General features: G+C 37.0%; 1 protein-coding gene across 12 annotated transcripts in view; it reads right to left on the bottom strand.

Moving 5' to 3' along the window:
- The window catches only part of LOC126377113 (C-terminal-binding protein), a 144,999-nt gene that overhangs the window by 32,847 nt on the left and 86,429 nt on the right, over nucleotides 1-25,723 (bottom strand). For all 12 annotated transcript variants that reach the window (XM_050024775.1, XM_050024777.1, XM_050024784.1 and 9 more), the window contains exon 3: nucleotides 9,966-10,165. The gene's annotated coding sequence lies outside the window, so the exon portion shown is untranslated. The remainder of the gene's footprint in view (nucleotides 1-9,965; nucleotides 10,166-25,723) is intronic.

The raw sequence follows: 25,723 nt of genomic DNA, 5'->3' as shown, positions 1-25,723 counted from the left end.
CAGGATATTTGTCTGCGATACGCAATAATAATAATAATCTCAATATTGCTGTTACATATTCCCGTCTATACACATCGACTATTCTATTTCTACATTTCCTAGGCATATAATTAATTCACTACAACATTGTTGTGTTATTAGTTACTACGCTTCAAAACAATACTGGAGCCAAAACCATAGCATCGTGAGACGTGTGTATTTATACAAGACAACAAAACATACATAACAAACCAGACATTATAATCGTTCGTCGAAACATTATTTAGATAAAGAGATTTTATTGATACTGACTTATTTACTATAGTATTATTTACTTACTAACTACAAGATGACATTTATTTACTAAAATAGTCTGAAGTCTTTTTTTCACTATGATAAAATAAAAAAGCAATTAAAAACTACATAGATAGTCAATGGTGTGAAAAAATAAAATAACAAAAATAATTTAATTCCCATGGGAGTGGTATCACTAAATATTAACATTTTTAAAGGCCTCTGTGGTCCAGTGGTTGAGCGTTGGACTCACGATCCGGAGCCCTTGGTTCGAATCCCGGTGGGAACATATCACAAAAATCACTTTGTGATCCCTAGTTTGGTTAGCACATTACATGCTGATCACCTGATTGTGCGAAAGTAAGATGATCCGTGCTTCGGAAGGCACGTCTAGCTGTTGGTCCCGGTCACTATTTACTGATGTAAGTGATTATTAGTTATTATTACATGTGGTATACTTGTACGTCCTTACGTACAAGCTGGTACAAAGTGTGAAGAACCATTATAATAGCTATTTCAATATTGTTAGGATCAAGGAAGCGGCAGGAGGCAAGAGGTAAACCGCTGCCCTATTTTTCCCTAAAAAAGTAGCATGGAGAATGCTATACCGATAAGAGCGTGGCTCTTAAATTAGTGATGATGATCAAGGAAAGGGGAAAAAGACTTGTTGTTTGTTGAATTATGATAGCGAGCGTAGTGAAACCGCCTAATAAATAAATCGGTTTTTTTTTAATCATAACATAATATACGCTTACGACTATATTTATATACAGTATAGGGTAGTCAGGGGCACATCCATCGTAAGATGATCTACATACTTACACTTCACCGAACTTTCATTTAGACCAACGCGATAGGCGGTGAGCCGTATCGCCGAAGAGATAAAATAAAAACCATTTCTCTAACTTAAAATGTATACCTACCTAATACCTACTAAGGCTAGGCTCGGTGCGATTCTCGGTCGAAAGGACACTTTCGTGTCACAGGGTTAAGGACGTTCAAGGTCAAAGCTTGTACTGGGAGACTTCAAGTATATCCCAAGTTAGTACAAACTTAAGACTTAAGATTTTAAGATTACATAGTTGTCAGTAACAAGTAGGTTCAAATATTATCTTATCTTTATTTATATTATCTTTATTAAGTTTATAGCGTGTGTAATGCGGTGAAATTTGTTGGTCTTTGATATTTAAGTCTGTTTAGTCATTATATTAAGCTGTTTAAGTGTATTCAAAGACAAAAAGCATTTTACATGCTACTTTAAGCGAAATGTGCGAAACTATTATTTTGTTACATTATTGTGTATTTTAAACAATAAATGATTATTTTATTCTTTGAACATAATTCTGGTCTCATAACTTTATAACAATAAAAAACCGCGCGATTAGTTTATTTTGCCTACTTCCACAGTAGTCTAATGTCGTACGGCATCTTGCTGTGGGGTCATGCTGCAGATGTGAACAGCATTTTTGTTCTGCAAAAGCGAGCCATTCGGGCGATTTACAAATTGGGACCCAAGATGTCACTTAGAAATAAATTTAAAGAGATTAATATTTTAACTTTGGCATCACAATATATCTTTGAAAACTTAATATATGTAAAAAAAACATATAGGATTATTTGCAAAAAATAGCGATCGGCACATTGTTAATACTCGGAATAAAAATAAACTTGCTTTACAAGTCAGTCGATTACATAAGATTACTAAATCTTTTAAGGGGCAATGTATACGTTTTTACAATAAGATTCCCATTGACATTCTGAATTTGCCTTTCAACTGCTTTAAGACAGTAGTTAAACAAAAACTTTCCAAAAAAGGTTATTATAAAGTTAGTGATTATTTAGAAGATATGAATGCATGGGATTAACTGTCTGAGAACTGATATTAGGCAGCTAAATTACTCAATTGTATATCAATATTTTATGTTTATTTTTATTTTTTTAAAGAACGTCTAGTGCCCTTTGTCGAGGTTTTTCTTGCAGCTTCTTTTCCCCGGCTATACAGGTTGTGAGAAGCTGCAGTAGTTTTAGGCGGATGAGACGTTCGTTATGTAAAAATTGACGATTCAAAGTGTAACTATGTTACCTACTGAATAAAGATATTTTTGAATTTTGAATTTTTGAATAGATATACCTATGGACAGATAGAATGTAGTAATATACATATGTCTGTCATCCATGAAATTATAAAGTTAAACGGAGGCCAATTTGGACATCGCCATCTATATTGTTTTTGAGGAACGTAGCCTGGAAAATCCCTCATTAAGTTAATTCCGGTTTAAAATTAAACCACAAACTTTTACCTGGATTGAAATTAGCTTGTCTGTTATGTGATTCTGTTTAAAAAATCACGTATGAATGTGACTTTTCAATAAGGCGATTACGGAGTTTTCACTTTAAAGCGACGACAAAGGTTATTCTAGTATTCTCGCGCACTTTGAATTAGACACAGCAGTGGATTATCATCCTCCTGCCCATATCCCACACTTGGTGGGGTCGGTACAACATATTCCTCTTCCATTCACATCTGACGTCATCATCTCTGTACTCACACCTTTCACACACATAACCTTCTTTACACAAACCATCCACAATTTCTTCGGGTCGCCCACTACCTCTATATCCATTTACATTCATACTCATAACACACACATACACAGTCACAATAATGGATACACGTGGAAAATTCAAGGTGTTTTATCGTCACCATACTTATGTCGTAATAAACTTGTGTGTCGAATATCAAGTGATACGGTTCGATAAACTAGTTAAGGCATCTGTTCTACAGCAAACAGCTATAATAAGCTATACAATGGCCCCGATTCTTGCAGACACCTCCTAATTTTACTTTAAGCTATACCTGTCATTTTATTATCCGCCGAAAAAAGGGACGGATGATTGACAGCTCTTAATTTTAGGAAGAATCAAAAAGGTATGTCGCTGGTATGCAAACCGTTTGACGTGTGCTATCAACATAATTCTGGCGGGTTATTGGTCAATGTAAAATATTAAGACGGTTATTTTAGATTTGTGCTTAAAATTGACGTGTGTTCCATAAATTTTATGCTTGTCGATTACCCATTCCTTTCCTTTTCAACGGATAAGAAAATGACAGGTATAACTTAAAATAAAATTAGATGGTGTTTACAGGAATTAGCACCAATGTCAAATAAAGTTTTCATTTTTATTTAGTACTGGCCCTGTTTGATTGATATCATGTGGTTTCCAGGGTTAATGGCTGGCTTCCCCATTACATGAGACTTAAACGTAGCTGGCGAGGAGAGGTGTATACCATACACCTCTGGCTACCCCTTCGTGATGCTATATTACATATAAATGTAACGCCAGTGCCATAACAGTAACAGCTGGCAATTACGTAGAATTCCGATGTATTATTACAAATAGGGTTTGTTACGTTTGCGGTGTGGTGTATCCGCAAATAAACATGACAGACTGACTAAAAGGTCACGGGTTGTATTCCCGGCTCGGGAATTCTTCGGTTAAACGTTGACATTTGTGCATTTGCCAGTTTGTGCATTTAAGTTTCTTGAATAAAATGAAATATTACATGCATTCTCCCGATATGGAGTACTCTTGACCTGGCAATTCTTTAAAACATCCTGGATCTGATCGCGGTATGTACGGTCACGAGTACTAATATGTACACACCTTGAAACCATGTCACATTAACTTTTATAACAAATTAAACCGTAAGTCTCATTAAATGTCAAATATGATAGTGCGACAGGGTTCTAAAGTGGATACATGATATCGCTCATGACTGTATGCCTAGGCCATCCACTTCCAACCCTACCCTTCACCTACGACATAAATCTTTTCAAGTCTACATTCATTCATTCTCTCTACATGTCCAAAGTATCTAAGCATCCCATTCTCAATTCTCGTCACTAGATTTACTTTAACGCCACAAAGGGAATGCCCTTATAACACTATTTCTTCACTATTTCGTGTCTTATTGTTGCCCAGTGTATACACGACTTTAAACCATACGTCGATAGTAGACCACGTAAAACGCGATAAAGATATGACATACATACATACATAAACTCACGCCTATTTACCAAGTTTTATAATATTAAATCATGCGTTCCCCAACATACACCTACATCTATAACCGATTCGATATCCGGCGGAACCGATTGTTAAGAGTACGTATATAGTAGGTAACTGGTTTTACTGCAGTTGCCAAGTGTAAGGTAAAGACTGATAATGGAAAACCTTGAAAACAATGATTCGATTTGAGGGAACTGTGAGTGAATTGTGCGTGGAATTCAAAATAACGTTATCTAATACGTGACCCTGTAAATGTTAGTACATACATAAACAGCAGCAGTCGTTAATAACCATCAATCCGCACTGGACCCGCGTGGTGGTTTAAGGCCCGATCTCCCTATCCATCCATAGGGAAGGCCCGTGCCCCAGCAGTGGGGACGTTAATGGGCTAGAGATGATGATACATAAACTCACGCCCGTTTGGAGTGAGCAAAGCCACTACAGACAACTTGCAGCCACTGTTGACACGAAGTCCTAAGATGGATATGGTGAACCTTATGGTATCTAGCTTTCTGTTAGACCAACATGATAAGTGGTGACTGGTGAGCCGTATCGCCGTCTATAATGGTCGAGCGAACTGTGTTAATGAAAATTGCACTTAGGATATAATACCTCATTGGTACAAGGCCGGTACCTTGATCGAACCGACGCTCCCTCTTTATTTTATTTCAACAAACAGTAATAATACAGATTTGTATAAATATTAACTGAAGTTATTATATTAACCGTTGTTGCATTCAAGTTTTTTTTTATGGCTGATTCCTGGTAGTGGCTGGAAGAAATTTCTTCAGAGGCAATAACAACTAAAAGTTTTATAAATGTTTGTATGTGTTGTTTGTATACAATAAAGGATATTTGATTTGATTTGTATGTTACAAAGTAATAAGTGGAAGACAAGGAGTCGCCACAATTGAGTAGTATCCTAGACAAAGATAAATTATAACTTCTGATTACTAAATAAAGACAGATCTAAAACAGACGAAATACATTTTCTTTTTTCTATTTAACTTATTATTGTTTTTTAATCAACAAGTAATAATGCCGCCCGAATTGTACTGCATTCATGAGTTGTCTGATTGTTGAAATTTAGTTCTGTGCAATATAGTATACAGGGTGTTAGTGACATCGTAACGAATACTCAGAGGGATGATTCAGATCATGATTCTGAGTTAATATCAAGTGGAATTTTTCGTCGCAAAATTCATGTTATTTTTTTAGTTTTTTTAAATTATTATCAATTCTATACTTTTGCGATGGAAAATTCCACTTGATATTAACTCAGAATAATCAGCTGAATCATCCCTCTCAGTATTCGTTACGATGTCACTTACACCCCATGCAAGTACATATAGTAGCCATACAAGTAGGTATGGGTGTTAGTGACACTGTAACGAATACTGAAGGGGATGATTCAGACCATGATTCTGAGTCGATATCAAGTGCAATTTCCTGTCGGAGAAGTCATGAAAATTTTAGAGCTTATTTAAATTATTTTTCGTTCCATACTTTTGCGACGGAAAATTCCACTTGATATCAACTCAGAATCATGGCCTGAATCATCCCTCAAAGTTTTCGTTACGGTGTCACTAACAACCTGTATAGTCGTAAGACCGAATGTTCTTTTAAAATCCAAATCCCATTGTTTAACTATTGTATCTGGAAATCTCGGCGTTAAGAGGATATGAAAAACGTATAAGTGCGACATTTTGTTACGTTTTTCTATGACGTCACAGGTTGCCTTTTCATACAAATTCCATGGTAATTTCGTGTTTTGACGTTTAGTAAAAAGTATCTGATTTCACTAGTGACACACGGTGACTACTTATCCTGCACTACTGTCACATACAAGTACAATAATCGTAATTCAGATAATGTTATTAGCACGATACCATTCATTAGTGCAAGTGCAATTATTAACGAGTAAACGATTACCGCTTGCACATGTCCTACTATTATGTAAGTTATTAGTTATTACTCATTATTATGTATTTACGTCAACTTGCGTAAGCAGCGCTACAAATTGGCGCCAATTCTTGCAATTTAACATAACATAATAAATAATTATTAATTGGCTTAAAACATGGTATTTTAACATGGGAACATTATAAATACGTATATATGTTTGCTTATAAAAATAGATATGCAATATTGGTAGTGCGACGAGTACTCTTAATCACAGTTTCATCTTATAAATTCTTCAATTTTTATAGTAATTTAATTCACATAAGCTCACGACTATATCCCAATTGCCCCGCCCTTTGCCATTTTTCTGTATTTTACATTTGCATTCGAAAAAGCAACCTCGCATCTATGTCAAAGTTACAGTAAATGCACACTTCTCCTATTGGGGTAGGCAGAAACCACGGAATTCCACTTACTACGACTCTGACACACCACTTTCGCTTCTTCCACCCTGATTAATGTTTTGTTTTTTGTTTTTGTTTTTTTTTTTTAATTATTTTCAGCTCCATATTTTTATCTACCTAACCTAACACCTTGTATATGTATATAACAACACGACCTCCATCACACCACGCAAGTATAACAATGTTACATAGTTATATAACAAACAAGGTAACATCTCTGGCAACTCGCTGCTAATTACTTCTACTTCCAACTTGTAACTGCGAATGAGTTTAAATACTTCACACAGTATGCGGCAACTTGTAACTAGTCAACTTGTATTAAACTATGTGATTTAGTGCTTGTTTTACCTCTTGCTGATAATCTGTCTGATAGTAGTACTTATACACTTAACTGGTAGATACGCTAGTAACGTGTATACTATATACACATACCTACTTTCCATACAAAAAAAAAAAAAAACATTTTTACCGTATGTCGCCTTCCACGTAAGTGCGAGTGAGAGAGACAGAGAGTTCATTTATTACTTTACAATAAACTGATTGGACTATAGCACCTTATCGTATATTGACCAAATTGGAGATGTCCTTAGAAAAGGTTCAGTACGATCTACTCTGAACCGGCGTGCGTGTATGAAACGATTGATGAATGTGGAGGAAGCAAGAGAAGTGTGTCAGGATCGAAGCAAATGGAATTCCATAGTCTCTGCTTGCTTCGGTGGGAAATATGTGTGAGTTTATGTATGTATGTATATTTACAAGTATTATTATTTTTATGAATAACAAATAACTATAAAACTGGTTATAAATGGAAACAAGTTTCCGTGCGAATTAAGTAATCGAGTGACAATGACGCTATGTGACCCTATTAGCATAGTCTCGTGAGAACTAGTGGCGTGACCAATAGTGTAATAATGTAAGTGAATACCTATTATTGGAAAATTCCATAAACAATAAGCATTTACATACTAATTGCCGTTCAACAGTACTATTTATATAATGTTTTTATAATGAATTGGATTGTTACGTCAAGCGTGGCTTTTTAATGTAAAGATACCGAATATAGAAGAAATCAGAATAATTTATTATTGAGCCATGTCAGGGACCTTTGGCGGCTCAATAGTAACTCTGACACCAGGGTCGATGAGGTTGGTACTCCACCTCACAACCCACACGATAGAAGAAGAATAATTTATTCAAAGCAATTATCATGGATAAACTAATAAGTCAATTTAACACTCTTGAATCTACGTTATTTCGCAAGGTAGTTTATAGGTTGTTATAGTCCTGTTCGGAAGTTGAGTTACGGGTTCAAATCCCGGCTCGGGCTGTATGCCGCTGAATTCATGTTTGGATCATATATTGATATCATGTGGTTTCCAGGATATGTGCCCAGCTAATAGCACTAGACTCTAGAATTTAAACAGCTGGCGAGGACTGGATGTAAATATACTATACGTTAAGTAACAATATTTAACAATAACAAGAGAAGCTGACTACTATTTCCCAATTGGCCATGCTACGATTTTTTTATGTATTTGTTTTATAATTTATTTTGAAAATATAGTCCATTTTAAGGAACCAATTCCGATATTTTTGTGTTTTATCAATCCTATCTATTTTTTAGAAACACTTAAAATTTCACCCTTGGTGACGTCACTAAAGCAAGAATTAAAAAATGCCTTTGCCTACAAAAAAAAGCGTCAATATCAATACTGTCAGTTCAGTACTGAACTGTCAGTGATTGTCAGTCCAATTCAGTCCACCTCGCCAAACTCAGATGAAACTTGTTGAAACGTTACTTTATGTGTAGGTACCTAATTACATATAAAAATTACAGCAATAAATCACAATTATGTATGTATTTTTATGAGCAACTAGGTATAATTATAACACTTACATAAGAGCTTTCGCTCCTCTGATCTCCGAAATATTGTGGTTGCTGGAGTTGGTCATAAACTCTAAAATCATGACGTTGTTCACTCGCGGTAAATTACGAGAGTCGGCTTTTTCGAAATTAGCTGTTCTAGTCGCCATCGCAATAAAGAATACAGACAGAAACAGAATAGCTTGTTGAATAATTTGAATATAACCTCATCAACAACTTGTGTCAACCTATCAATACCACTTGTCATAAATGAACTTTTTGTAAGCAGGCAAAGGCATATTTTTATACATCTTGTTACAAAGGTCAAATAAAGGTCAATCATTTTAATAAAATATCTTCAAAAATACTGAAAAATAAAAAAAAGTAAATATAGGGAGTTGTTTCAAATTCATTTATCTCGAAATGGTTTTCAGCTTTCTGTACTTTTACAAAAACCGAGCATGGCCAATTGGGGTAACTAGAGGTACACCCACCCATCGCAAGATGAACTAAGTATCCATGCCTCACCGAGCTTTCTGATAGGCCAACGTGTCCACGATACCGAGTGACCACGATAGCTGGTGAGCCGTATCGCCGTCTATAATGACAGAGCCAACTGTGCAATTAACAATAAGTATTAAGATTTTTCCCGTGTGAAGTGTACCTTAGTACCATGTCAAATTAACTTTTCTGACAAATTGATCTGTAAGCCTCAACAAATGTGAATTATGTTAATGCGACAGGGTTCTAACGTAAACCATTGCCCATGACTGTACTATTATCGCAATATAGATTACGAACGTGAGCATATAATACAGCCTGTCATCTGCAGGCACATTCGCGGCACATGTTGCACAAGTAATGTCCCGGAATGTGCCGCTCGCTAGCTGTTACTGTGTTTAATCTATGCTGTGTCAGCTAAATGCTGCGCTTAGTCGAATTAACTGCAATTGTAGTTTAATAGGTTAAAATTGTCCGAAATCGTGAAATCCGACAGAGGGATTGTGACCTTTCTAACGTGTTGGACAATTGTAATGTCACCTTAGAGTTTATCATATCCACCTTAGGATCAACAGTGGACGCAAGTTGTCTTTGGATTATTTGTATCTGCTCGCTCCGTTAGAGATAAAGGGCGTGAGTTCATGTATGTGAGTGAGTAATTGACATTGCAGGTTTGAATCACCTGATTGTCCGAAAGTAACATGATTCCGTCCTTCGGAAGGCTATTTATTACCCGTAAAACAGCTCCACTACCCCGCAGTGGTAGATTTATGACGAGATTGTGGTAGAGTATGTTCCATAACTCCTCCGATTGATTGAGGGGAGACCTATACCCAGCAGTGGGACGTATATAGGCTGTTTATGTATGAATAACAAGATGGGCAACTCACCAGCGCTGCTGTAGTGACGTAGTCAGGCCGAGATCACCGCCCCATCGGCGCCCCGGCATTGGCTCGCGCGCGATTCCGGCGCCACAGCGCACGCCACGCACCCGCGCACAACACACGCGCACAACGCACAACGCAACAACGCACAGTCACCACACACACCAAGCACCTCCCTCACTGCACTTATTGTACGCCACTAACACCTGCAACAAAGGGAAATATTCGTTTAGTTTTCGTTTAGGAATATATTGTCTTATAGCTAAGTAATTGAAAGTAAGAGGTATGACATGGGCTCCTAAGATATTAAATGAAATCTTAATATTACAGGTGATGTCGCAATATCCAGTGACATACTAATTATGAATAAATGATCATTGTCCCGTGGCCTGTATTCTGGAAAGTGTGAAATTATTATATTTATTTCTCTGTATAATAGGTGTGGATGGATACAAAAAAAGTCTATACAAAATACACAATGGCCCCGATCCCTGCACACGCCTCCTAATTTTAAGTTACACCTGTCGTTTTCTTATCCGCCGAAAAGGAAAGGGACGGATGATTAACAACTGTTCATTTTAAAGTGAATGAATAACCGGGGCGAATAAAATAGGCATCTCGCTCATATGCAATAACGTGTGCTTTCGGGTTATTGACCAATATAAAATTTTGGAACGGATTTTTATACTTCTGCCTAAAATTGACGTGTTTCATTTTTTGCCTGTATATTCCTCCCCCGTCCCTTTCCTTTTCGGCGGATAAGAAAATGACAGGTATAACTTAAAATAAAATTAGATGGTGTGTGCATGAATCAGCACCATTGTGTTTTCGCAACTTATTTAAATCTTCGCATATTACAAAAGCCATTTTCTCATCTCATATATTATAATTAAACTACACATTTTATATAAATATAATTTAAAGTGTAAGTTTCGAGCGGAATCGAATAACAATTCACGAAACGCGATCGTTCAAAAATGGAATCATAAATCAGCGCTTTCGTTTTGAATTCGTAGATGCAACTACGAACAAAACTTGTGTTCCGAGAGCAAAGACAACAAAACGTGGAGAGCACATCAACAAAAAGAATCGTCAAGCCGTGTATGGGACGGAGCGTGTGCCAAAGAATCCATTTTAAGTTGAAAATCCGTTGGCTGCAGACACAAAGAGACGAAAGTGGAACGACAGAAAGCGTGTCAACACGTTTTTTTCCCAGTCCGATATCGGACACGATTTGCATCGTAAACACGTGCCTATTATGACACGTGGCTAGATTTGTTTGAAATGGATTTAAGGAGCCTGTTATCTGCAGTGAAATACTATTGTTTAATAGTTACTGCGACATGTGGAGTCATAAATAAGATACACGATGCGTCATGTAAAGATAGTACTTTAATTTTTTTTATAACCTACGTATTTTCTTACGATTTTAAGTAAGTATAAGTAGTTTTATTTTTATATGTACAAGTATTCCTATGCGGCACTATTCCGCTATAATATATTATATAATATTATATCTCTCTTTTGTTTTGTATTTCCTGTTTGTGCAATAAAGTATTTGTTATGTTATATTACGTTATCGATCTCTAATATAAATAGATTGTCTTTGTAAGAAAACTGGACAATGTACAGACGATAATTGTTTCGTTGGTAGTATAGATAGAAATCTATAAAGTCGCAATCCCAGTGGCGATATAGAATATCCGTGCAAAGTTAATTTTACCAATTGAAATGAGGGTAACAGCGAGCAATCAATACTAGCGGTCTGTGGACGCCAGCTGGGGATTATCTCATTAATAACGCCATTGCTCTTCTTTTTTAAACTCTCTCGAGAGAGAGACAGAAAGAAAGAGAGATCTTTCTTTCTGTCTCTGTCCTTCGTTATCGAAGTGAGGAATCATTTAGTCGTCGTATAATTATAGAACCATATTGAAGACTATAGAGAACCGGAGAGGAAATATGATTGGCCACCTGATACGACACGATTCATTTATAACACACATTATAGAAGGAAAAATTGAAGGGAAGAGAGGAAGGGGTAGACCTAGGATGACATTTATGAAACAAATAAAAGAGAAGGTGCAGGTCGTGTCGTATCGGGAGGTGAAGGTTTTGGCGGGAAGAAGAGAGGAATGGCGATTACTCCACCGACAAGAGCGCAGATCTTAAATAGAGAGAGATAATTATAGCGTGGCCATTATGAAATCGTGTCTTAATGACTTTTATGATCATAGTTCCTTTTTTTTGACGTGACTTATTGTGGATTTTAAAACGACATTGGTGCTAATTCCAGCCAGGAGACACATTTTATTTTAACCTCGTAAGGCCGAGATTTCCAGACACAGTAGTTAAACAATGAGGTTTGGATTTTAAAAGGACATTCGGTCTTACGACTTTAAGTTATACCTGTAATTTTCTTATCCGCCGAATAGGAATGAATAACCCGGGCGAATCAAATGGGTATCTCACTGGTATGCAACCCGTTTGACGTCTGCTGTTAACTTAAGTATGTCGGGTTATTGGCCGACGTTAAATTTTTAGAGGGTTGTTTTAGATATCTTCGTAAAATTGACATTTGTTCCATAAATTTTATGCCTGTCGATTACTCGTCCCTTTCTTGTTCAGGTGATAAGAAAATGACAGGTATAACTTAAAATAAAATTAGATGGTGTGTACTGGAATTAGCACGATTGAATATGAATACTATAGGGTACATCTTTGGATACAAATATAAAATGTGACTGCCAGGGAGGTTATATTGCTTGTTGACATTTGTTGGCATTGCGCACCTACTTTTATATGCGCAAATGTCAAATTGTAAATGAATTGCTTCGATGTGGACTTTTTAGCCCCTCTGTATTGTTTTGACTCTTGTGAATGTAAAGCTACATTAAAAAGACTTTTCCACTATATATTGACAAGCCAAGTCTTTGTTTCGGTAGCCCTCAGAAACCCCTCAGTGTGCAATCAATAGCGCGGTATGTCCGTCGGACGGATTATCTCGTGAATCGCCGCGTTGGCGTAACACGTCGCCCGACGTAATTACCGCTCGTTTCGTCCACGTCAGCTAATAGAGTTGGCCCCTACTATTGATATCGTGAAATATGCTGACTTTTGCCGGTAAACAGATTCTAAAGTTGGCTAATAAATAGATAGAAACCCAAAGACATACGATATATTGGGTGAATATCAAAATGTGCCAAGTTTGGTGGCGAACTGTCATTTAATTTTTTGGTGAAAAATTGGGTTCCGACATGAAAAAGGTCCTTTTTGGATCCTTTTCCCAAAATCTTTTTTATCGAGGATCCAAAAGGACCCTTTTTCATGTCGGAACCCAATTTTTCACGAAAAAATAATATGAAATTTCGCCACCAAACTTGAAATGTTTGATATTCATAGTGCATTAGAATTTATATTATATAGCATTACTTTTCGTCGAATCCCGGTGTAGACGTATCACAAAAATCACTTTGTGATACCTAGTTTGGTTAGGACATTACAGGCTGATCACCTGTTGGTCCCGGTTACTACTTACTGATGTAAGTGCGTAGACGTTACATGAGCCATCTCAGGGGCCTTTGGCGGCTCAGTAATAACCCTGTCACCAGGGTTGATGAGGTTGGTAATCCACCTCATAACCTACGCGATAAGAAGAAGTGCATTTGAATAGATACAGTCAATGAAAATGGCAATAGGTTCGGCCCCTATTACGTGGGACTTGAACAGAGCTAGTGGTGAGTGGGTGTATATATTATGCCCCTCTGCCTACCCCTTCGGGGACACAGGCGTGATGCAGGTTGGCCAAACATCCTTCCTAAAACATACCGACACTCAGTTATCTACTAAAGCACTAGTATCGATAAATATACCGTCAGACGACAGCACTATAATTTACTGCGACCACTTTTGACTATGAGATTTGCGGTGGCTTGACATTAACTTGTAATGTTAACTGTAGTTGCAGATTACTGCATGGTTAACTGTTAATTCTTGACAACTTTTGAGACGGAACTCAGAACTAAACACGTCGTAATTTATACGTATAATATGGGCTTAGTACACAGTCGGCTCGACTATTATAGACGGCGATACGGCTCACCACCTAACACGTTGATCTAACAGAAAGCTCGGGGAGGTGTGGGTACTTAGTTCATCTTGAAAAATTAAATGCAATAGTTAACGAATTATAAAAGTAATAGAATAAAATAAATATCATAATAAAGTTCATCATTATAATAAAATATCTTAGGACTTACCAACAGCGGCATAAGAATGATTATTCGAATTAAATCATTCAAATGACGAATGGTCTTTCGATTAGCTTATAATAAAATCATTCGATGGTTAATTTATTGGACAATTCCCCATCACTAAATTCAACGGCTATAATTGTACATTGCGTCGTGATGTGAGTATCTGGCAATGAAGCCCAATTTCAGTGCAATTAAACCGGGTGAGAGCCTTTAGCGCTTCCCATTTGTCCAACCAAGTAGTTAATGCCATTTGCGGCAAATCTACAATAAGTCACGTTACAAAAAAAAGTGCAATTAACGATAACACACACAAATAAAATTATATTGTATAGCTTACTCATACTCGATAAATATTACAAAAAAAAAGCTGAATCAAATACAGGGTGTTAGTGACATCGTATCGAACACTTTGAGGGATACAGACCATGATTCTGAATTGATATCAAGGGGAATTTTCCGTCGCAAAAGTATGGAACTGAAAATATTTTTAAAAAGCCCTAAAATTGACATGAATTTTCTAACTCAGAATCATGGTCACTTACATCCCACTGCCACTTACACCCCGTACAAGTACATATGGGTGAATTTTACGTCGCAAATCGTGAATTTGATTTTAAGATAAATTTTTCGTCGTAAAAGTATAGAATTGAAAATAATAAAAAAAAAACTCAATATCAAGTGGAATATTCCGTCGCAAAATTCATGACATTTTTAACTCAGAATCATTAGCCGAATCATCCCACTCAGTATTCATTACGATGTCACTAACACCTTGTATACTTTATTGCACACAAACAGAACACAAATTGTATTTGCGCCCACACCTCATTTATCGTAAAGAAATCAAGTAATAGCTACGTATATACCGTTGTTAGTCAACCAATGGTCAGATGAACGAAGCGATGGTCATGTAGGGTTGGCAGACTAAGCAAGCATATTCGCTTTACTGGCGAAATGAGTCTGAGCTTGTGCGAATAAGTTACATTTTTATGTTGAAAAATGTATTTTAGCTCAAAAGGCAACATTTCGTTGTCATTTTCGTTGTTATTATGTGCTTGGTCAACAGTACACCGGGTCGGCGACAGGCGGACGCGAGACTGGCGGTAACTAGCTTACTTTGCATTTTGTACAACGTCCCTTACTTTTTCCCTGACTACGACGAAACAAAATGATAGTTATGTTTTAAAAAATATATATAACTTTTTCCTTAAAAGCAAATAGCCTATATACGTCCCATTGCTGGGCACAGGCCTCCCCTCAATCAACCGGAGGGGGTATAGAGCATACTCCACCACGCTGCTCCACTGCGGGTTGGTGGAGGTGTTTTTACGGCTAATAGCCGGGACCAACGGCTTAACGTATCCTCCGAAGCACGGAATCATCTTACTTTTTCGTACAATCAGGTGAATCAAGCCTGAAAAGTCCTTACCAAACAAAGTGATTTCGACAATGTCCCCATCGGAAATCGAACCCGGACCAGATCGTGACTAACGCTCTAACCACTAGACCATGGAGGCTGTCCCTTACATAAATAAAAACACCCTGCCTTGGTCTTGTTTACTCAAAATCAAAACCAAATGCGATTAGTTAAAAAATGTAACTATGCAAATAAAACGCAAATATAAACGTTAAAAAAATAAGTATAAAATCTATCATTTTATGTGAAAACCTACAAAAAAAAGAACCAGTTTAATCCGGAATATCCGGATATAACAGCACGTGGTAGCCCTAGGCCCGATCAATGGCCCTTTCAATTAAAAGTTTCCCCTGTCCCGTTTGCGACTGTCGCATTGTTCCGACCAGTCCGGCTTGTGCTTGTAGTTTTTTTTTTAGCATTAAGGCCGCCGTAACAGTGGCTTTGATGGAAAGTAGGGCGTTTTACGCTAGACTTTTAGAGAGAAGGTACAGATGGTTTTCATTACCAACTATATTTCTTTCTTAGCGATTCTATAACACGTTAGAAACATATCTAAACATTTTTCACAAACCCAGCACTTACAATACAATACAAAAAGTCTTTGTGGCACTTAGAACATATTAAAAATACATTATTACCAACAGGCGGCTTTATTGCTAAGGTAGTAATCTCTTCCAGGCAACCTTTAGTACGTAATACTTTAGTATTTACTTAGTACTTATAATTTTGCGCTAAGTATAGAGGCGAGCTCTATCCCATTTTTCAGTACCCTCTGGGCTCTTAATGACATCTGTAGCTACATTGAGGAATAGCATTGAATTAAATGTTATTTAGGAAGCATTAATACAACAATACGAAAGGAAGGTTCAATACGATCTACTCTGAACCGGCGTGCGTGTATGAAGCGATTGATGAATGTGGAGGAAGCAAGAGAAGTGTGTCAGGATCGAAGCAAATGGAATTCTATAGTCTCTGCTTACCCCGGTGGGAAATAGGCGTGAGTTTATGTATGTATACGTATGTAGGAAGCATTATTGGCAACATTGCAATCTACAATTCATCGCCTTTAAGGTGAAAACTAGATCCTGCCACCAGGGTTGCTGAGATCAGTCATCCACCTCTCAGCCCACACGATAGAAGGCAGTTTAGTACTGTTTTGAATTAAATTAGTGTTTAATACCATCTCAAGTCTCGAATAACGGAAACTGTCGTGGTGGAAGATATGTTTTCACCGAACGCAAAATAATAATTATGTTTTAGTAACAATAATCTCCACCACGCTGCTGCACTGCGGGTTGGTGAAGGTGTTTGTGCTCCATATCCCCTCCGGTTGATTGAGGGGAGGCCTGTGCCCAGTAGTGGGACGTATATTGGCTGTATGTGTAACGATAATCTATCAAAAGCGTCAGATGTAATGTGTCAAATGTAGAATCTGTCAAAAGTAGACTACGATGCCAAAAGCAGAATATGTCAAAATGTACAATGTGTCAAACGTCGACTAAACGAATCTGTGTGGATAATGAATAGAATAGAATTATGTTTATTTAACAAAAAAAAAACTTGATCATATACATTACTGGCGGACCCAAATAGCAATAATCCCTTATTTCCCATGAACTTCAACACAATGCCGTGACCACAACGTGTTGACTACATGACATAGCTTTATAGTGCGTGTTGTGGTGAGGTGGTGTTGCAAGGGGGGGGGGGGGGGGAGGTACGTCCGGAAACAATGCAGGTAGTGCGGGCGTAAACAACGCTGTCGGTTTATGAACCGTAAAATATTACGCGCGATGTAAAAATAATCTGCCAACTGTACCCCGGCGTGTGAGCTTCATTTCATGTCTGTGTTTATGTATGGGTGTTTACTCTTCGGGGTGGTCAGCGAACGAGGTATGTTATATTTGAAAGAAAGATTATTTTAAATACGTATATAAAAGTAAGATAAGGGGGGGTTAAAATGGCCACATCGAAGCAATTCATCTAAGAAAGCAATATTGCAATTTGACATTGGCGCATATATAAAAGTAAGTGCGCAATGCAAACAAATGTCAAATAGCAATATTGCTTTCTTAGATGAATTGCTTCGATGTGGCCATTTTACCCCCCAAGATATTTATTGCGTCCCTTATGTTATTACAGAGGTATTAAAAGTAGAAGACTGTAAAGGCACTACAACATATTCGGCGAAAACGGGTTTACGTAACTTAACATTTAATACATAATGAAAATAGAAGAATGAGAATAAAAATAATAACACACACACACACAGTACACGGTACAATGAATCGAAAATGATTACATAACATAAACTCACGACTATATCCCAATTGGGGCAGTCAGAGGTCCATCGGTTGCAAGATGAACTAAGTACCTACACCTCACCGAGCTTTTTGCTAAACCAATGTGGTGGTGAGCCGTATCGCCGTCTATAACGGTCGAGCCACATGTGTTAGTGAAAAACTCATTGTTGCAAATCCGGTATCGGGATACGAACCCGAATATTAAAAAAAAAAAACCCACATCGAGGTATTTGTTCCTATTTTTTCAAAGTCATCAATTACCGAGGAAGCAACCAATATTTGACAAACATAATGGATACCGCGTTTCGTTATCACCAGTCGGTCAGATAGCCACCTGACAATGACTCAAATGCTACGAGATAACAGAGCTGATAGTCGTAAATACCGAGGGGAGAGGAATCGTTATTGCCTACTCAATAGTACCACTTGCCAGGGTTGCCAGACTTTACAATCGTATCACAATATTTTGGAATTTCCCCCTTTTCTTACGAATAATCCCCAAAACGATACTGTTTAAGGAAATTGACACAATAACTATGTATTGTGAATTATTTTTTAAACAAATGGATTGTACTCTTGACATCATTCCACCATTTTGAAGTAAATACCTATGAAATGGGGATGTTCATACCCCGGCTAAGCGACCAAAGTCCTCCAGTGTCACGTCGATTTCAATGCACGTCAAATAGGTGGATTAGCTATTTATCCAAATAACATTAGTACCTAATGTCAAAATCAAATATACTTTATTGCACAGAACTAAAATGTCCAGTCTATTTGATTATTTAAAGATAATTGGTGGATTTCTATTGTTCACACGCAGCATTTGGAATATCGACGGTGATAGTGATAAAAATATTAAAAAAATATACGAAATTGACAGCCCCAGTTCTGGTTTCTTTTTTTTTTAACATATCTTCGTACCGGGCTGCGGTAAACCGTTGAGTCATGAATCAAATCAAAATAACTACATAACATGTACGAGATACAATAGTACCCCCCCCCCCCCCCATTACTATCAGCAAAACATCCCCCTCGTTCCACATTCCCCGTTATTTGCGTACGTCACCACTGGCAGACATAAAGTATCCCAAAACTAACCCTCGCAATATAAAGATCGCTCGCCCTCACATTCGGGCGATATTTATCAAGGTGGTGCGAATAAGTTCTTATTGTGGCTTTCCCGTCAGCATAATAAACGGGAGGGGTTGCCGGGTTGTTGTGTGGGGTTGTCAGTCCACTCGGTGCGATAACAACCCTCTGAAACTTGCGACTTCACTTACTATTGGATTATAAACCCGGCCCAACTTGCTTGCCACTGTTGAAGTTAAAGCATTAATGTTTTGTTGTTCGTGACTTTGGGTTCTTGTTTTATTTAGTTAGATTTATTTATATATACAAAAAACACGCCTATTTACCACTGGGGTAAGCAGAGACTATGGAATTCTATTTGCTTTGATCTTGACATACTTCTCTTGCTTTTTAATTACATTACACGAATACATAAGTATAACGAAATCAACGATTAATAACCTTATCAAGAAGTAGGTTTGTTTCTAAGAGCGAAAGAGAGAGAAAGAGAAAAGGGAATTTCATGTGGGAATGCGCAGTATAATAACAAATAATCTACCATACTTGGATATTTATTTACTTTACCCAATTGAACATATTAAATGTATAATATATTTATATTTCCTACACTTCTATACAGACGGAATAACAAATGATTTACTAAGAGCAGACATTACCACCTAACTTCTCGTTGCAAGAAAAAGTTATGCAAGTCGTTTGTGGAACGGCAATAATACGTCATTTCCAGCTGAACTTTGAGTTGGCAACTGGCGCTGGCAGTGGCGAACTTCTCTCAAGCGTGGCCGTCTCAAGGCCATTCCGTGGCCCTTGAGCACACGAGAATATGGGTCCCTGGTATTATTATGTTATCTATGCAACTCTACAATGCTATTGATTTATTACTGCTCAAAATTCAGTCGCTAAAACTTCCTCATTATACCGATATATTTTTTCCAGCTGATATGGATATAAAATTGACAGAAATAAAGTTTTTTTATAGATGAGCGGGGTCTCCTGCTACAGGCATATTTTGCTTAAAAGGAGGCTCCAGTAACTAGTTTAAGAAAAACTTGTAAGAAAAGAAAAGAAATACTTTCTTTTTATATATAAAAATATACATACATAACACATGGATATAGTCCTTATAGCTTTAAAGCCATTACTTAAATAAAAATGTTGTGTAAGTTAATATATCGGCCTTTCGGGGGTCCCTTAACGATAGGGGCCCCCGAAACGGGTCATGGTAAAGACGGTACTGCTCTCAAAAGTTTCCGAGTCTCGCCGTAATCTCACTACAGTGGTGCGGGTTCTGTATTCTTTGTCAACTCGGTGCACCGGCATACTCTGGGGAATTTGTTGAAGTTGGAAAACTGTATTTTGATGTCTGAAAGTGTGTTTTACCTATCAAAGTGGGGTAATAGTTTCTCTATGTAGATCTCAGTGGTCAGATGATATTGTAGTGTAAGGAAAGCAGTGTATTTTTCTTGTATATTTCTGTATTGTGTTTTCTTTATTCTCAATTTAAGTAGGGATATTTGATTTGCACTTTTTGCTGTTTTTGTTTGCCTCTTCCGTAACTTTGACCCTTTCTAATTGCACCAAATCAGTTAATTATCAGGCAGAAATTAAAACATTATTTCCTTTACCCAATGACATATTCCGCCAACAGCAATTGAAAGAAGTTAAAATGCAATTGAGCTGTGCCTCCATACATATGGAAGAGTACGCCCGCGGGTAGCGTAATGGCGTACTACATAATTCCTACAAATTAGACAACAATCCCCGTTTAAAGACATTAAGAGCGCGCCTGGCAAGTTATAATGAAATTCTCCAACAATAAAACTTCCCTTTCGACTAACCCCTAGGATACATTTGGTAGGGTTGGACTAAAAAAAGTAAGTGTGATTCGGGTTTTTATTGCGATGGTGTCGGGATTTAACGATAATGTTGAAACGTGTTAGAAGTGCACGGGGAGCAACAAGAATTGTGTTACCATTTTTGTCATGTTTAGGGCTTAGCTTGCTTAAAAAGAACCCTTTTTAATTAGGTATTTAATTCTGAAGAACCCACCGCGTCAAACCACCTGGTTGATAAATGTCCAGAGTCCAGAGGCACATTCATTCATTTACATTTATTTTTTTGTTCAAAACACTTACAAATTATTTATTTACACAGTATAAGACGCTTATCTAAAAGCCTGAATAACGCATATGCGAGAAGCGAATGAAAATTGCTCCCTCGTTACAATAATATCATAACATTACGTTATATTTTCAAAAACCAAGTATAAATTCTTTAAAGTACGTTTACATGTTTTTATGTTAGTAAGTATGTCCATTTATTTGTCTTTAGGTAACTTATTCAATATATCGGGTAATAAGTATTTCCACGTCCTCATGCCATATACGTTATTAGTTTTAGGTAGTTTGTATTTTTTTTTTAGAGGAGCGCTTGTCTTTAACTTAAAATCGCCAGGAAGTTACCGGCTATAAATTAATGAACGAAAGAATGACTACCCAAATCACATCGATATTAAGTAGCCGTGTGAAGCATTATGATCAGTATGACGATGATTGAGTCTCACTAGACAAAGGCCCGGATCCTTACTTGGTATTACCCATGATTACTATCCTAATAGTATGGGTGATTTTGTTATAAAGATTTAACGACTTCTGATGAAGCTACAAATTACGATTAGAAGCGTAAGACGTCAGAATTAGGTATGTTAATTATAAATACAATACAAATATACTTTATTGCACACAACATATAAAAAAAGTTTTACACACACATGGACGAAATATACAGTACAATCAAAACAAATAAATATGACGTAAACTGATTTAAATTGAGAATGTTGGTTTAAAACCGAGAAATAAACAATTCACAGAACTCACAGCGCGGTATATGCCTCTATTTCCACTCTGAATACATGGGAAAGATAGTTGTATTTCTAGAATACAGTTAAAATGACATATACATTAAGATCTCGCATACACATTTCAAGTTGGTATAAGCAGAGACACTTACAACGATCCTGACACATCACTTTCGCTTCATCATCATTGAATGAAAATACATTTGTCTATCTGTTCAATCCACATCTTAAGGTCTCTTCAAGTATACTTCATTATTTACGGTCTGGTGCTTTATTAAGTCCTATGATTTTTATGACAAAAGCTTTCGACAATAGTCGATGTGGTTGGTGTTTACGACCAATTCTGACCACGAATCCATTTTATATCTTTTTAAGGATATACTCTGTTTTTTTTTTTTCTTTTTAATGGTGGCGTTGAAAAATTGGAAATTAAAGCCGCAATTTGGCAGCCCTGCGAATTATGAACCGAGCGGCTAGACGAGTGTGCCAAACTCAGACAAAGAGACTAACTTCCATTAAATCTTTTGCAACTTAGTCCGTCCCTGGTGAGTCCCGCCCTATCTGTCTATCTATATTGTTGTATGCTAGCAATTTAAACTTTGCAAATTTTGCCCAATACTTTCCGAATGGAGCTCTTAATTTGTTTTAATTGCGAGGCTTTGTGGGGCTTTGCGATGTACAAGTTTTTGTGATTGGAAAGTATAATATGATAAAAACATTTGTTCGTTTAAAATATGCACGGTAAAAATATTATTCGATACGCTACTGCATGCTCTGTTCTAGACCGTTTTGGCTATAGCGACTATTAGGTAAATAATACTGTGCATCTCTGTGCTGCACTACACTATTCGAGCATTCAGAAATTTCGTTTCGTACATCAAGCACTATTTACAAATGTTTCTCTACACGTAGAACTCCCTTTTATTGACGTGACTTATTGGAGATTTGCCGCATACTCACTACTTGACCGGACAATAGGAGCGCTGAGGACCCTCACCCGGTACAAGCATTTAAGACAACAGACCTGAGGGTGCCCAGTTGGACGCGAGTTTATTGCCCGTCTCTATGACTAGTGATCGTAGAATCCCAAAATCCAATTCTACTATTATATTTCATGACGATTCAAAGTTATTCCGAGACTGAATTAAGATATCACGTTGGTCTAACAGAAAGCTCGATGAGGTGTGGGTTCTTAATAAATTTTGTTATTGGGATATAGTCGTGAGCTTATGACATTAAAGACATTTTGACATTGACCGGACTGCAGGAGCCAACTTGTCTTACATTAAGAATATCACAATAGACCAATGACTTAATAAAACTTATCTACGTCACAAACTGTGCAACTCACATAATTATAATCCAACAGGCGGAGCGTGTAACGAGGCAAGTTACGAAGTTAGTTAAAATAGGATAGGTGCGGTGTTTGACGGATTACTCGCAAGTTGCAAGTAGGGGAAGTTCGCTCGACCATGTTCTGCGAGATGGGGGAACTTTGCTGCGCTTTCATCGCGAATAGCGATGGGCGTTATTAACCATAACTGGTTATATATGCAGTTACGAGCTCGAACAGTGATCACTCGTTTTCCACTACAACAAAAACTAGTGATATTCATAACGCCATTTAAACGATCGAAATAGGCATCAGTCTTCAATAACTCTTTTAATCACAACGCCATAAAGTTAAATCGAATTCACTCTTATGTTTAAGGCATAGCGTCGATGTTTGGCTACTTTCACTACTCACGCAAAATCACTGGTTTTACGATACGTGTGCGTGAAGAAGAATTAAGTTATACTGCTACCTAACCAAACGATTTTACGTTACAATTATCACGTTTGCTTCAGAACGTTGTGAAAATAACTAGTTATAAAAATCACTAGTTAAGAAACTAGTTATTGGAAATCACATAACGCTTACGTTACGTTATCTCAAAAACCGATAACGACCCATCGCTAATCGCGAACACGCCTCGTTTGGACTGTGTTCTTAGGCTGTGACTAGTTTTTAAGTAATGTTTATGAAGATGTAGTCACAACAAGCTCCAGTCGTAGCGGCTATTTGAGCAGGCGCAGGCTGTTTTGTGTCGAATAAAGTTTTATACAAAAAAATGCACGGGTTGTTTTCCTGCCCGTAAACCTTTAATGGGGTGAGTAGTATTTCAAGTAATCAAAGACTACTTGCAACCACCGTTGATAGGAAGTCCTAAGATGGATATAATGAAATTAATGAACCTTATAGTGACAAAATATCAGCCTATCGCCCATAACAATCTATCTTATATCGTATGTTACAAACGACAGAATTCAGAATGAAATTACTTTACAGATAATTGTAAAGACATTTCGAACTCTAATATTCCAACGGAACTTGCGTGAGACCTCGTAATTATAAAGACAACACAAACCACTCAAACAGCCTGTAAACAATTTTAAAACTCATAAAAGAAAACCAAAGCTGTATAACGCATGGTGTAAGAAAACCAGGTATGCTCAATGCTATGACAAGCCGGCATAGCCCTTTGTTGACGTAAGTGTTACCATTAAATTGGTATCTCCAACATTCCAAGGATGTAATTTTTTTTATTGAAAATTAAGTTAATAACTGACTAATGTCACTAATCACTTGTCACATTATAAAAATCATTAAAACTGTAAGTAAATCTTTTACTAAAAGTTCAAAATTACCTTGCAAAGTAAATTAAAAACATTGGTCGTGGATAATTATTTTTTTACGAAATGGCAACGCAGGGTGGGATGACGTCAGCTGGGCTAACCTTGTAAAGTTAGCTGTCACTTTTGAGCGTACCTGGTTTTCTATACTACGGTATAACGAACGCACTTTGACGAATGAAGTACACTTGCAAGAGCGATGTAAGGGAAATGTTAAAATCGTTAAGTTGCAAATTACAGCCATATAGAGCTATCTCACGAGAAGTAGCAGTTTCATTAACATGCATAACAGTTACATTAAACTGGTTGGGATGTGGACATCGCTGGCGGCAATTCCACTACAAATATGGGTAAGTACAATTACATACTTAAAATCGAGTAGGATGTTAACATTACAGGCAAGCAGGGTCACGAGTACTTTCAATAAAAATTGAAGATACTTTTGCGAGTTCTAAAGTTTTTTTTTTTTACAGTTGCCTCATTACTTAGAGGAGCACACTGCATGCACATAATGTATCTATGTCCCGGCTTAACGTGCCTTCCGAAGCACGGAGGAGCTCGAGATGAAAACTTTTTTTTTTGTGGTCACCCATCCTATGACCGGCCTTTGCGAAAGTTGCTTAACTTCAACAATCGCATGAAGTAATTGTTTGCAATTTAATTTTTATTTATAAGTTACCTACCCTTTATAAGTTAAGCTGAACAAGTGATTGCTAACTGATGTTTTAGTTTAGATTATATTTTGCGTTGAGACAAACCCATGTTGGGTTTAACTTTTTCGCGTTTCAAAAGCTTCTTAGCGTTTAAGGTATTATGTTCATGTTTTCTTCTTTAATAAAAAAAATGGGTGGAAGATAGTCACAAATAAATTCAAATAAAAGCCAATCTTGAAAAGAAAAAGTTAATACGATGAACTATATAGCGACTGAATAAGTCTTATCTATGAATACGTAATGCCTTGACAACCCTTTCTTGTACAATACAAGAAGAAGCCTCTTTAAATTGCTCAAATTTTATGTTAGTTTTATTCAGTTGGTAACAATGAAACGCAAATTTTAAATAAATACAGTTTTTGACGCACTACTGCACATTCTTAACCTGTATAGCCAAGGAAAAGTAGCTGTAAGAAAACCTATGTTATGAAGCGCTTTATCTCTTGAGATCTATAT

This window comes from Pectinophora gossypiella, chromosome 22, assembly GCF_024362695.1.
Source record: "Pectinophora gossypiella chromosome 22, ilPecGoss1.1, whole genome shotgun sequence".
NCBI classification, from domain to species: domain Eukaryota; kingdom Metazoa; phylum Arthropoda; class Insecta; order Lepidoptera; family Gelechiidae; genus Pectinophora; species Pectinophora gossypiella.
The sequence above is the reverse complement of the archived record's forward strand: the minus strand, read 5'-3'. Positions and strand labels throughout refer to the sequence as shown.